Raw genomic sequence first — 13,505 nt, 5'->3', positions numbered from 1 at the left:
AGCTGTGTGACTGTGGGCGAGTCACTTCACTTCTCTGTGCCTCAGTTACCTCATCTGTAAAATGGGGATTAAGACTGTGAGCCCCACGTGGGACAACCTGATTACCCTGTGTCTACCCCAGCGCTTAGAACAGTGCTCGGCACATAGTAAGCGCTTAACAAATACCAACATCATTATTATTATTATTAAGCTTATCAGGCCAAATACAGACCCTGTCCCATATGGAGGTTACAGGAGGGAGAGCAGGTTTTGAGTTCCCATTTTGCAGTTGAGGAAACTGAGGCACAGAGAAGTTAAGTGACTTGCCCAAAGTCACACGGCAGACGAGCGGCAGAGCAGGGATTGGGACCCGGATCCTCTGGGTCCCAGGCCTGTGTTTTATCCACTAGGTCACAATGCTTCCCAATGCTCTGTAATTCATTTTACAAATTCAAAATCAGCATCAGTCAGCATTTATTGAGACCCTAAAGTGCACTGAAAACTGAACGAATAGTAATCGTAATCATAGTAATTAAGCTCTTACTCTGGGTCAAGCACTACACTAACTGCTGGGTTGGATTTGATTCAATCAGATTGGACAGTCCTTGTCCCACAAGGGGCCTATTCCCATTTTACAGATGAAGAAACTGAGGGTCAGAGAAGTGAAGTGACTTATCCAAGGTCACACAGGGAAGCAGCATGGTCTTTTGGAAACAGCACGGGCCTGGGAGTCAGAGAACCTGGGTTCTAATCCTGACTCTGCCATTTGCCTGCCATGTGACCTTGGGAAAGTCAGGTAACTTCTCAGTAAGCCTCAGTTATCTCAGCTGTAAAACGGAGATTAAATCCGCCTCTTCCCTCCAATTTAGACTGAATCCCATGTGAGACAGGAACCCAAATTGCTTGTATCCACACCAGCGTTTTGTACAGAGCTTGACACATAGTAAGGGTTCGCGTCATTATTATTGTTAGTATTGCTGAAATAGACTGTTAAAAATATTAGCTTACATGCTATCAATCAAAAGGATTTATTGAGAGCCCACTGTATTGCCAAGCACTGTATTAAGCACTTAGGAGAGAATAGAATGAGTATGCACAATCTGGGGTAGGGGGGAGATGGACACTAAGATAAATGTAAATGAATTCGTGCTTGCACACCACACACACACACACAAACACTCACATTTTTTAGGCATTTGATGGCAACACTATTGATGGCATGATTTTTCCTATGTGGGAGGGTGGCTGAAAGAAACAGTGCTCAGTCAACATTCTCCCACATCGTTGCATGATTCGTTGCCGTTTTGTCATATTTACTAGCTACGTCACCTCCTTTAAAGCATGTATCGTATGCCAAAGAAAGGAAATTTCAACTTAAGCTCATTAACACGTACCTTCAAGACAATAAGACTCTAGCATAACAAACCTTGCAAAAAAAAAAAAAAGAAATCTGTTCCAAGAAATACATGGCTACTTTTCCACATTAGCCAGCAAGCTGGGAAAAATGATTTATATTGAAATATTCCCTGCCCATAAAAATCTCAATTTAGAAAAAATATAACTCCCGGCATCTCCCAAAGGAGAAATGATATCCTAGCAATGGGACCACTGCAGTACTTGCTAAATGGTTGTCAAGCAAACTTTTAACATGGGGTACTCTTACAAAAACTTAATTCTCATAATAAATGTTTTTCTTTTTAAAGGCTGCAGTGGAGGCAACTGATCAAATACCTGTCTGTTTTACTTGATAGAAAAATATCCTGGAAAAGCAAACAATGTCTAATGTGCAATTATTTCACTCCCTGGTTTTCACCAGGATTTTTCTGTTGACAAATTAAAACGAAAGGAGATGTGTTGGAGGGAGTATTTTTTTTTTCTAACCACTGGCATAGAATTTATATATAATGCAAAAATTATCTAACCCTCCAGCACTAGAAATTAACATAATAATAATACAATATTTGATAATTATATTTCCCTTAATCCTAAATGAAATACATCCATATGGAGTGCTCAAATTTAGATCATGAAGAACTGGTTGCGAATGACATTTAAATACTACATCAATTAAGAGCTCAGGCTCTTAATGACGGATCTAATTTTGAAAATCTTTAGGTTAGAAGGCATAAGACCTTCATGACTTCCTTAATTTAGGATATTAGGAGTTTGTGTAGTCCAAATAGTTGGACACTAACTTACATTACCATTGATTGGAGTAATAGATGGAAGACCTTATTAGGGTTTCTTCCAGCAATAATGCTGTTGAAAACCAGGCTTCATTAGATCCAGGACAGAAGGAAGCAGCACTTAAAAAAAAGAGTAACACACAAACCAGTAACAAAATAACCCTTGATTTTCCCAATACATTAAAATGGCACTCTCTGACGGTCACAGAAGGAGAGCTTATCTCCAAACATTTTACATCTTCCTACTTAAATTCAATACATCATTGTTTTCTTTAAGAACAATGACAAAAAAAAGCTCAATATATCACTCAATGAAAACTGTTTGAGTAACTAGCCTTTCTGTTATTAACTTGATTAAAGGTACTAGCTGATACAATTAAATTTGCAAGATAGTTTATTTATCTTAATCTTTGGGCCAGTAGGTGGATAAAATTCGCGAATATATTGGTCAAAAAAGATGTGCGCCTCCATGGGATGGGCTGGCTTATTGTCAAGCCAGACAATGAGTTTCTCCCAAAAAAAAAAACACGAAAATGTCTCCGGTTGAGTAAAATATTCACATTAATACTGGAAGCATTATATAGAGAAACCCCCATCCGACAGCCCATCTGTCCCTGAGAATTAGATTTAGAAATCATATGTAATATAGACATTTCTGTCTGAATATCATACAATCCTGACACATCCAAGCTTTCATTAAAAAGCTCTGAGATGTGACTTGAATAACAATCTGTCTTAGCTAATTAGTATTTTCAGTTTAGCATATTCACTTTCAGACATATTGCTGTTTGCACATGGTAATTTGGGTAAACAGATACCAACCACAGCTGCATCAATTAACACTGCTAATCAAAACTGAATTCAGGTAATTAGGCACATTTATGCAAAAAGTGTGTAATTTTGGAGGAAAACTAGATTCTTCAGTAATATTTCAATAAGTGCAAGTCTCTTTCTGCAAATGAGATCAGGGTGGGGGATAAGATGCATCGTTAAAATATCCATGATACTGGCTGAGCAAAATACCTTAAATTAAATCTCAATATTTAATTGGCCTGGATTTTCAGAATAGAACCTTATTTTCATAAATATAACTACCATTGATTGATTGAGAAATATTTTCCTCAATGTTTCCACATAGAAAAGTTGATCCAGATCTGCCTAAGGGCATAACGATCATAAATCAGGGCTTATATAGATAATGTACTTTCAAGTATTCCTACAAGTGAATGTAGTGTTGGCCAAGTCTTTTCTCACCTCCTGACTGATTTTAAAGCAAATGTCCTGAACAGATTTTTGATTTAAGGCACATTTTGGAGTACTCTTCCCTTTATATGTGAACAATTACCTTTACTCCCATCAATATGCCTTCCTATCCTTTTTAATGTAAATTTCCATCTACCAAATCATACCAATAGGTTTTTAAGGCTCATTCCTAGTTTTAAATTTCCAAACTTAACTTTCAAAGCACTCACATTATTTCCACAGTTCATGAAATTCGGTCATGCGTGAGCATAGAGAGATTATTTGAAAATACTCACACTTTTATTTAACATAACTACAATCTTTCTAACCTCTGGTTTTCCAGTGCTTTGACCTGTGTCCAAGTGAACAACAAGCTTTTATAGGTGCTATGTTGTAATTATAATCTTTTGGCTCTTTTTAATTGTCCTAAGATATTAAGGGGTGAGTCAACTCAAAATGAAATACCATTGTCAGTTAGAAGATAAATCTCCATATTCAAAATTGTACAATATCATTTTATAAAGAGAAATGTTTCATTTTCTAATACTGATACATCCTCTTTCTACTTAAGGCAATCTTGATCTTATGATTATCAATTTAGGGTAAAATCAAGTTTTATAAATTAGCATATATATTTCTCAGATAGCAGCAACTCTCCATGATCTCATTACTAATTTTTTTGAAGATGTTTTTTCTTCATTTCCAAATACTAGGAGTCTGCAACATGGGTAACTAACTTCATGTATGATTTGCTAAGATTAGACTAATAAAAACGTAAGTAAAAGTATAGTTGGAGAAGACACTCAAAACCATTCAGGAAAATAATTAATGCTCCGACAGTTTCTAATCTCAAATAAAAAGTGTCTGATGTCTTCAAGTTTAGATGAAGAACCTTGTCATTTACTAAAATTCTACCTGACCCTTCAAGAAGTTTTGCAAAGATAAGAAATAAACAGGATGATTGAAAAAACAGGTGTATTGAGATGCCCCAGATATTTTAAATAAAATTTCCCTCTGCATATTTTGGGGAACAAATTATAATCTCAAGAACAAATGAAGCCAAGGCCGTTGTATCCATGAGTAGTCAAAGCATCGTAATTTCTCTCCTCATACCTTCTGCATTGATTAATAAGAACCATCCATTCAGTATCCTTTCAAAGTCCAATAAAGTCCATTGTTTTAGCAGTTCTTCTGTTTTCATAAGAGCATAGGAAAGAATTCAGAAGAAGGGAGCTAGGCTGTCCTTGGTCCAGCCATTCAGAGTAGAATATTAGAAATGGAAGTTGCCAGTTCTGGGCATAGCTCACTGAGAGTTAAACACTTGAATAATGAAACACACAAACTCACCGGGGCATTATTCCTCTGCTATACAGGGAAGCCATATTTCCAGTATGGCTTGAAATAATTATACCAGTGGTCACTAGACATGCTTTAATCTGCTGGAAACAAATTTAGAGTTTTAACAATGATCATCAGGAGAAACAACACGTGGTGAGAAAGTGGCATTTTTCGGTGTTAACTTAAATGGCCGTTATTAAATAAACATCACATATTACGGACAATTAACTACTAAAAACTACAAGGCTATTTTTATTTTTTGGTTTTATTTTAATTTACTATTCTCTGCTCGCTTTCCTATTCCAGCCCATAAAAACATTAAATATGTGAGGCGCTAAATTAATGTATCTAACAAAAAAAATTACTCTTCTTACTTTTATAACCCTAAATTGAAGATGCATTCTCCTGTTTATTCTTTCAAAAAATTTTTTGCCAAACAAACCTAAATAAAATATGAGATTCATGAAAATAACGCATAGCTTAAATTCTGCCTGGCAAGAAGGTGGGAGAAAACATCATAGCTGGTACTAGATGAATGAATGAAGAAACAAATTGCCAGGTCCTCAAAATTAATATGAAGAAAGCAAAATATGGACTATAAGTTTCTTCTTCATCTTCTCCCCTCTCAGCAAATATTCCACCACAAACATGTAAATACACATACATGCACGCACACACACACACACACACACACACACAGAGAAACTCACACCTACCTTTCAATCTTCATCAAGAAGTACTGAATATTTATAAGGGTGCAGAAAATCCCATCCATTCTCTACATATTGTCTTTTAGGAATACTTTATGGAAATGAAAAAGAAAAGCATATTAGCAATAATATGTCTGTTCAGAAAATCTAATAACACAATGTTAAAAGGACTTTGGCTAAAGCCAGTCAGCTAAACAAGGATTGTCCAATTTGGTATATTTTTTACCAAAGGGAAAAAGTTAGAAAACTTATCAATTTTTGTTTTCTTGAAGATTTCATTAGAGTTTGTTGGTGTTATCATAACATTATCATATGTACGTGATTCATCATGGAATCTCAGAATTAAAAATGTGAGAATAAAAGTCTTAAAAATGGAGAGCAGAATTAGGGATTCAGTTCATCAGAAGAGGCACAGTAGAGCTTCCTTGTTTACAAATTGATAGTGGAATACAAGTCCCATAATTACAAATTAAGCAATGATCCTTTTAACAAATAGATCCTAGTTAAACATATTATTAAATCCATGCCTTAAGGTATAATTCAATACCCTGGAGGAGCCCACAATATTTTTGCCAGCTGTTTCATCTAGGTCACCCCTCCTCAAGTTAACTTTTCATCTCTGAGTATTTTAATGGGGCCTCCAAAGAAGTTTGCCTTTCTGGAGGAGGTTTTAAAGAGTATATAAAAAGCCTATGCAAAACTAAGCTCCAGCACCTAAGGCTCCTCAATTTTTACACTACAATGACTTGGACTTTCTACCTTGACATATTCAGTGTGAACCCTTTGATGAAAAGAGAGGAAAATGAATTTCATATGAAATGGAGAGAAAACTTATTACCATTTTAATAGTTCCCAGATACATAAGAGAAAAGGATTTTTCTTTATTATGTGATGGAACTCAGACTAAAAAATATTCACTTATGATTTTAAGGGAATCTGATAAAATGCAAAGAGGGCATATTGTTTTGAAGCAATATGAATGTTTAACTTTTGACTAGGGATTCCAAAGAAGGCAATGGGAAGAAAAAATTATTCATTATATGATTTATATGGAAAATTAATTAAAATGCATTATGTACCTATGCACGACCAAAGACTACCTGAAAGGATATTTCAAAAAACATTGAGTTTTAGAAACAGTCTCACATCGAGTCACACCAAAAGCAGCTCTTTTCATCAGTTGCCAGGGGATACTTCATATGCGTGTCCTTTAGGTGATAGGCACTAGATAGGATAACACCTATCAATAATGTGAAGATCTTACCTTCTCTATATATTTCAGGTTTATTTTCCACAGGTAGCATTTAGTTTCTCAAATGTAAACATTAGCTTCAGACATGTATGCTTTTTTCCTACAATTCCTTCATCATGACAGATCAATCAGTTTTGCTTCTTATAAGGCCACTTTGGACTGAACTAGTTTTGCCAGTTAAATCAGACCGTATTTATTAGTAGCTTCTCAGATGTGCAAAAATTCAAATTAAACAGGGAAGTTTTTTTTTCATTTGAATGACATACCACTCTTCTCAATGTTTGCATTTAAATTGGACAGAACAATTTAGCACTGGCTTTTAATTTCAGAAGGGTTAATCACCCTAACAAAGGTCAATCAAACTTTAATCTTCAATAAAATTGCAGTAGCTCAATCACCTGCAGGACATTTATTATATTCCTATTTCCATGCAATAGAATGCATTACTTTAGTCACACATCACTAATCTTTTCACTCTTTAAATTAGCACATTAACCATTAACATTTTACTAAAATTATGAATTTCATTGAAACTATGATGAGAGTTCATTTCTACACATTTCAGAAGATAATCCTGTTAAAAACCAGGCACATCTGCTGCGACCCTTCTTTACTGCTCCTCACTAATCCTCCCGGACCTTTGATACTCCAACTCCGTTTCAACAATGCCCAAAGTCTCAATTTTGGAAAATATTATGTGGCTTAGGTTAAAATAACAATACATTCTCTTAGCACTTAATCTTTTTCATTGTCTCCGGTTCTGCTGCCCATCTATTCGAAGCTATTCACAGGGTTTGCTAGACGGCCCCCAATTTCCACCCCCCCAGCTCCCCCGCCCAAAAAAAGTGATTTTGAAAAAGAATATCTGTATTGCAATAGAAATGCCAGGTGAAGAAAACAATTAGCTATTCTAAATGTTACGCATAACCTTGTGTGGTCCTTGGAAGCTCACTCTGTAGAGAATAAAATTCTCCTTTAAAAAGGATGCCCTACCATTAGTAGAAAACAGGCTTTGGTCTCCACTTTGAGCTTTTCCTAGGAATCGAATGTGATTGCATTTAACTTTAGAGATGATCAATGCTTCAATTTTAATAACAGTGCTTAAAGTAAAACCATTCTGCCTTCCCTGTAAACCTCAGTTTTTTTTCTCCTATTAAAGGAAGATGGAGCATATAACGAACGAAAGGTTTCCTGTAAGATTTTCTTTTAAAAAATAAGTCATTTGACTAATGCTACTTTAAAACCCAGTATTTTCAAATTTTTATTTTCCAAATACTTTCATCATCGGGGAAAAGATGGAGAGGAAAGGTAAAGACAAGCCATTGAAATTTAAGAGGACAACGAAATCTGCTTCCAAAATTGGGCTTTAAAGTTGCTGTAATTGAGGAGTCAAATAGTACTAGGTAAATAAAAATGACTCTTTTTGCTATGACAGTGACCTTGGAAACTTCTAAGATGTCTAAGAACTTTAACATGCCACTATTTTCATTGCAACTGATTGGCTAGCTATTATTACAATAATATTTGACAAACATAATTAAACAGTTCATTCCCTTCCTGGCTTTGCCTATTTTCCCCTCACTCTCTCTTTTGACTACAGTGGAGCACATATAAGCATTCACATACTCTACCCGTCATTGGTAACATGCCACGATGACTTTTTGGTGGATTCTCTAAACCACTGATGGACAACAAAGTCATTTGAAAAAAAAATAGGCTGAAAAATTGAAATTATTCACAATGTCAAGAAGTATAAGACTCATGTTTTATGTAGTTTATCTGGGTCCATGATTTGGACCCTGCCTTTTCCTTTCGGCAATATCAGTTCTTAGAAGGAAATCATAGCTACTAGATGACAAATGTATTGTTACTTCCTCAGATAAACAGAAATACTCCTAAAAGAAAATAGTATTTTTCTAAGAGTTAAACCTTGCCTGGTTTAGGTGAATTAAACATACTTCTGAAAATCAGTAGATAGGGACTGTAAAAGACTCTCATTTAGAACCCAAATATGGAAATGATTAATGTTTTCTTTTTCATATTTTCACATTTCTTTTCCTAACGTATCCAATTCTCTCAGAATTTGTCATGATTTCAGACATTCTGGAGCTACCTGAAATGAAACCTGCTTCGATCAGAAAAGACAAATTGGAAACAAAAAGCCCGGAGAACAAGTGAAATTCTGAAAGAAGCATACCTTTGGTTGAAGGAGTTCGGCATTTCTCATTTTGTCTCCTCAGCTCTGCCGCTCAACCAGCTCAAGAATCGACTCCGCAACGCTTGTGATCTGGGTGACAATGCCATCATTCGGCTGGCAAATTTTTCGATTAAACTTCTCAGACGTGGTAGCAACTTTGTTAATTATGATATTAGCCAGCTGGCGGGTACGATCAATCACCCACTGTAAGAAAGCCAGACAATGAGACATCTAATCATTGCAACCAGAGCAGATAAATTTTGTTCCTTTCTTAGACGTGTCACAGATTCTATCCCTTCTGACCCTCTACTCAGCCATCGGCTGTCAAATTTAGATTCAGCCTGCTCCCAGCTTCTCTTTATCCCTGCCTTAGATCTGAAACTCCTGGTTATCAGGAAGACAAGCGTCACCAGCTGTCTCGGAGCAGGAAGGCAATCAGGTGAATAGTACTTATTATCTTTCATTGCTTTCTGAGGAGTGACAAGATTGATTTGGGACCAAGAACACAACCATATCTCATGCACAGTTCCTAGGACTTCCCGTTTAGGCTGGTGTGTATGTGCGAAGGGGCTGTTGGTCATTTGAACACAAACCTTATTAAGAATGCACATATTTGTAAAGTTCTGGAGTGAAAATACAATTGTAACATGGACCCAACTTCCTTTTTCTAACTATATGCCGATTTCCTTCCTAGTTACCCTTGTAAAATGATTTGGATAAGCTGGCTACATAGTTGCTTCTATATGCTGAATTTAGATTATCTGATAATATAGGATTATTTTCCCCTCTTTTTTCATTTAATATGATAGCCAACAGATTCCAACTAGTGAAATATATGTATGGAATTTAAATAATACAACCAAATTAAGAATGACTAACTTGTTTGTAACTAGTTGAATTTTGATAGTTAAAAAAAACCTTTACTCAGAGCAGTCTTTTCTCTTAATTCTTCAAATTTCATCTGGGGTTGTACTGTACACTAATAGAATCCTTAAAATCCTTAAAAGATAAGCATATCAAGCATACACTCACACCTTTAATATATGTAAACCTAGGATTATCTTACATTAGGATGCAAAACAACCATACGTCAAATTTGAAACATTTAAAGAAAAGAGTGCTTTGAGTAAAGGAGTTTTTTTTTTCTGATTGATTTTCAAAATTTGGGGTATAACTGAGATGGTCATTCTATAAATTGGTGGTAATATTCATCTGCATATATACAGATGATGTATTAAATATAAATCACGTACAGGTACATATAATAGATATTTAAATATAAATTATATATATATATAATATTGTGGTATCAGTGAAGTGAAATTAAAGGTTAGAAATCAGATTCAATTAATAGAGATACAAAATTGAATATTCCGAAAATCAAACATAATGACGACTACTCCAGAAACTTTTCCAAGGATGGTGAATATTTTTTTTGATGAGAAGCTAAAGCACCTCTTATAATTTCCTTTTAAAATACCACTTTGTACTGTGATATCTGATTTCAATTAAATACATATTATTAGGACCCAAGGGGACAACATTCTCACCTATAAGCATAAAAATGATGGGTAGCTTGCATTACACTCATTACAGCAGTATTAAAAGTAATTAGTAGATTATCATTTGAATTTATGTTTTATTTTAATATGATTCACCTTGACTGACTATACCAAAGTGTAGGGGCCTCTGCCATTCCTTTTTCCTAACATACCTGAAGTTTCTGAAATACTTTTTTTTCTTCGCATGGGAGTAATGAGTGATCCGATTCAGGCTCGTAGGATACAAATGCAGGTATATTTTGAGGGGTAGAAGGTGGCATGGATTTTGAAGGAAAGGGGGATGAGAGATAAAGAAATTGGCAGGTGTCAGTGTCAAGCACTCAATAATTACCATTGATTGATTGAAAGGAAAGGAAACTCAAGAAAGCTGGTAACGGTAACCGTACCTTGGGCTGTCTCACTGCTGGCCACCAATAATTTCTTGCAACAAAGAAAAGTCATTTGACATTTTGCCAAGAGCCAAGATCTCTCCAGTCAATAAACACCTCAGGGGCAAAAATGTTTACCTGTTTAAAGTCCCTTACAGAAGCTCTAGCATTAATAAAGGTTTCACTATTAATAACAGAAAAAGTACTAGTTTGAGGCTTCAGAAGGCAAAAGAAGGCTATCCCGGGATATGAAATAATAATAATAATAATAATGTTGGTATTTGTTAAGTGCCTACTAGGTGCAAAGCACTGTTCTAAGTGCTGGGGGATACAAGGTGATCAGGTTGTCTCATGTGGGGCTCACAGTTTTAATCCCTATTTTACAGATGAGGTAACTGAGGCACAGTGAAGTTAAGTGACTTGCCAAAAGTCACACAGCTGACGAGCGGCGGAGCTGGGATTAGAACCCATGACCCATGACGAAATAGTATAGTTTGGTCTGATATGCAGAATGATCAATAATTCCATAAAAGTTTAGGCAGAAAACGTTCTCTTTTATTCCATTCAGTCATATTTATTAAGCGCTTTCTGTGTGCAGAGCACTGTACTAAGCACTTGGAAAGTACAATTCAGCAACAGATAGAGACAATCTCTACCCATCAACGGGCTCACAGTCCACTCTTCCGTATGGCAAAACTAAACAATATAAAAATAAGCTCTACGGCACTTTGTGTTATTGAAATATTGATGGTAATAGAGTTGGCCTTAGTTGACCTTATCTCACGCTACAGAGTGAAGGAGACACAGGAGCCGCCTAAGTGAAGAAGAACCAAGCATTACCTATTCAGCACCTAGAGTATGTTTAATGCTAAATGTTAAATTGATCGAAACAAAAATGAGCCTCAGGCATTTCTTAGATAAAAAATGCCTTAATACACTAATAATCTAACAAAATGCATTTTTGGTATCAAATCAGAGTTTTAAGCCCGAGAATCTACGTAATCATTAAAGCAAAAACGGTCAAGGAACACATGGCATGAGAACTTTGCATTTTTTCTATGAGCTAGATAAAATAAATTCTATAAAAATCTGATTTTTATCCCGGTGGGTGATTTTCTCTTCCATGTAATAAGAAAGGGCACAACCCTGAGGAAAAACCAACAGGTGCCGAAAGGGTAACTCCAAAGAAAGAGTCAGAGAACGTGGAGGGAGACCAGGCATGCCTTGGGCAATGGGCTCGGACCCTAAGCCAAGCATAAGAACTCAGCATGAAACAAAGTCCCACCAGCTGGGCAAGTAGACCAGTGGGCAGCAGTGTGTGAGACAAGGAAGATTTGGTCCCCATCTCTGTTCCCAAGTCAGTATTTATAGGGCACCCACTGTGTCCAGGGCATTGTAATAAGTCCTTGAGAACGTGCAATAGAGTTCATTCAGGCTGACAGCTTGCCCTAAAGTGTCAAACAGTAGGATTCACGTTGCTTCCACCCAATGAGGGAGGACCAATTCTGCTTATAAGAAGAATGTCGCTGGTAGAGTGGAAACAAAGAAAAATGACACCATCTGAGTAGAGGAAAGAGAACGTGATAAGGGCTCTTCTAGTCCCCATACCATCCTTGAACTAGATTTTTCTCCAGATCAACTGAGAAAACAAGCTTTCCATTTAACTCTCCATATTCTCCAGTCAGAATACTTTCTACTTACTTTGGGCTATTGGCAGAGAAAGATAAGAGTCTCCTGAAATGTCTCTTTCTAAAAATAGGCCATTCAGAGTCCAGGCAATAATCCATTTGGCTTAATTTTGTTTGAGTAAATATTGCCCCGAATGTACAGAGATTTATGAAGGAGGAAGGAATAATGCATGGGAGGGATACTTGCTATGGGATGAATACATTAATTTAGCCCAGTGATGCTTGCAACCACACTCAGAAATGGGTTAGGCTTGATGTTCTGGAAATATTTTCCTTTATGTGGACACGTTACTATTAGTGTATAAAGTCAGCCCAAGTATGGGATGCTTTCGTCACTTCAACAACAAAAAAAGTCATCTACATGTTCACTAAATTCCCAAATTCCAAAGATGTTGAAGTGTTTCGCTTCCGCCAGTAGAGCAGGCAGAGAACTAACAAATGTCTAGGTAATAAAGACAAACATTCAGTTTTCTTTACTCAAAGTATTTGAACCTTCTCTTAAGTCTATATATTTAGAAAACTTTTCCCTTTATTTATTTTACTTACATATTTCCATAAAATAAAAAATGGTCCTTTCCCCCCTCTTGGAATAGTAAAGATGTTCTCTTTAAAAGGAACACAAACAGCAGGGTACATAGAAAGGCCACAGAATGTAAACCTCCCTCACAAGGCTCCTCTGTTAATTTAGAACATCATCAAATGGCAATCTGTGTTTCTTGGAGAAGTTAGCAGCTCATTTTCTACATTTGTTAAATGTTCTATTTTTCCTGAGCAAATATTACAATGAAATGAATAATTGTAATGAACCACAAGTGGGGAACACTACTAGAATGTAGAGAGGGGGACAAAACAACAGGTTATAGACCTGAGCCAGAGAGGCCCCCAGAAATATAACGAGGTACTTATGCATTTCATTTTCAGTCATCTGAGTGAAATTTACATTGTTTAATCTAATAATAATAATAATGTTGGTATTTGTTAAG

The 13,505-nt window shown here is 36.0% G+C and overlaps 1 long non-coding RNA gene across 5 annotated transcripts in view; it reads right to left on the bottom strand.

Annotated features, from left to right (window-relative positions):
• LOC120638818 overlaps positions 1-13,505 on the bottom strand; it is a 98,042-nt gene that overhangs the window by 19,658 nt on the left and 64,879 nt on the right. For 3 of the 5 annotated variants that reach the window (XR_005660792.1, XR_005660794.1, XR_005660793.1), the window contains 3 exons: positions 8,905-9,108; positions 5,462-5,546; positions 4,755-4,846 (listed from right to left, as the gene is read on the bottom strand). This is a non-coding gene — a long non-coding RNA (uncharacterized LOC120638818). The remainder of the gene's footprint in view (positions 1-4,754; positions 4,847-5,461; positions 5,547-8,904; positions 9,109-13,505) is intronic. The other 2 variants (XR_005660795.1, XR_005660796.1) reach the window with 2 other exon arrangements.

Source organism: Ornithorhynchus anatinus, chromosome 14 (genome assembly GCF_004115215.2).
Source record: "Ornithorhynchus anatinus isolate Pmale09 chromosome 14, mOrnAna1.pri.v4, whole genome shotgun sequence".
NCBI classification, from domain to species: Eukaryota; Metazoa; Chordata; class Mammalia; order Monotremata; family Ornithorhynchidae; genus Ornithorhynchus; species Ornithorhynchus anatinus.
This window is presented reverse-complemented; position numbering and strand designations above follow the sequence as displayed.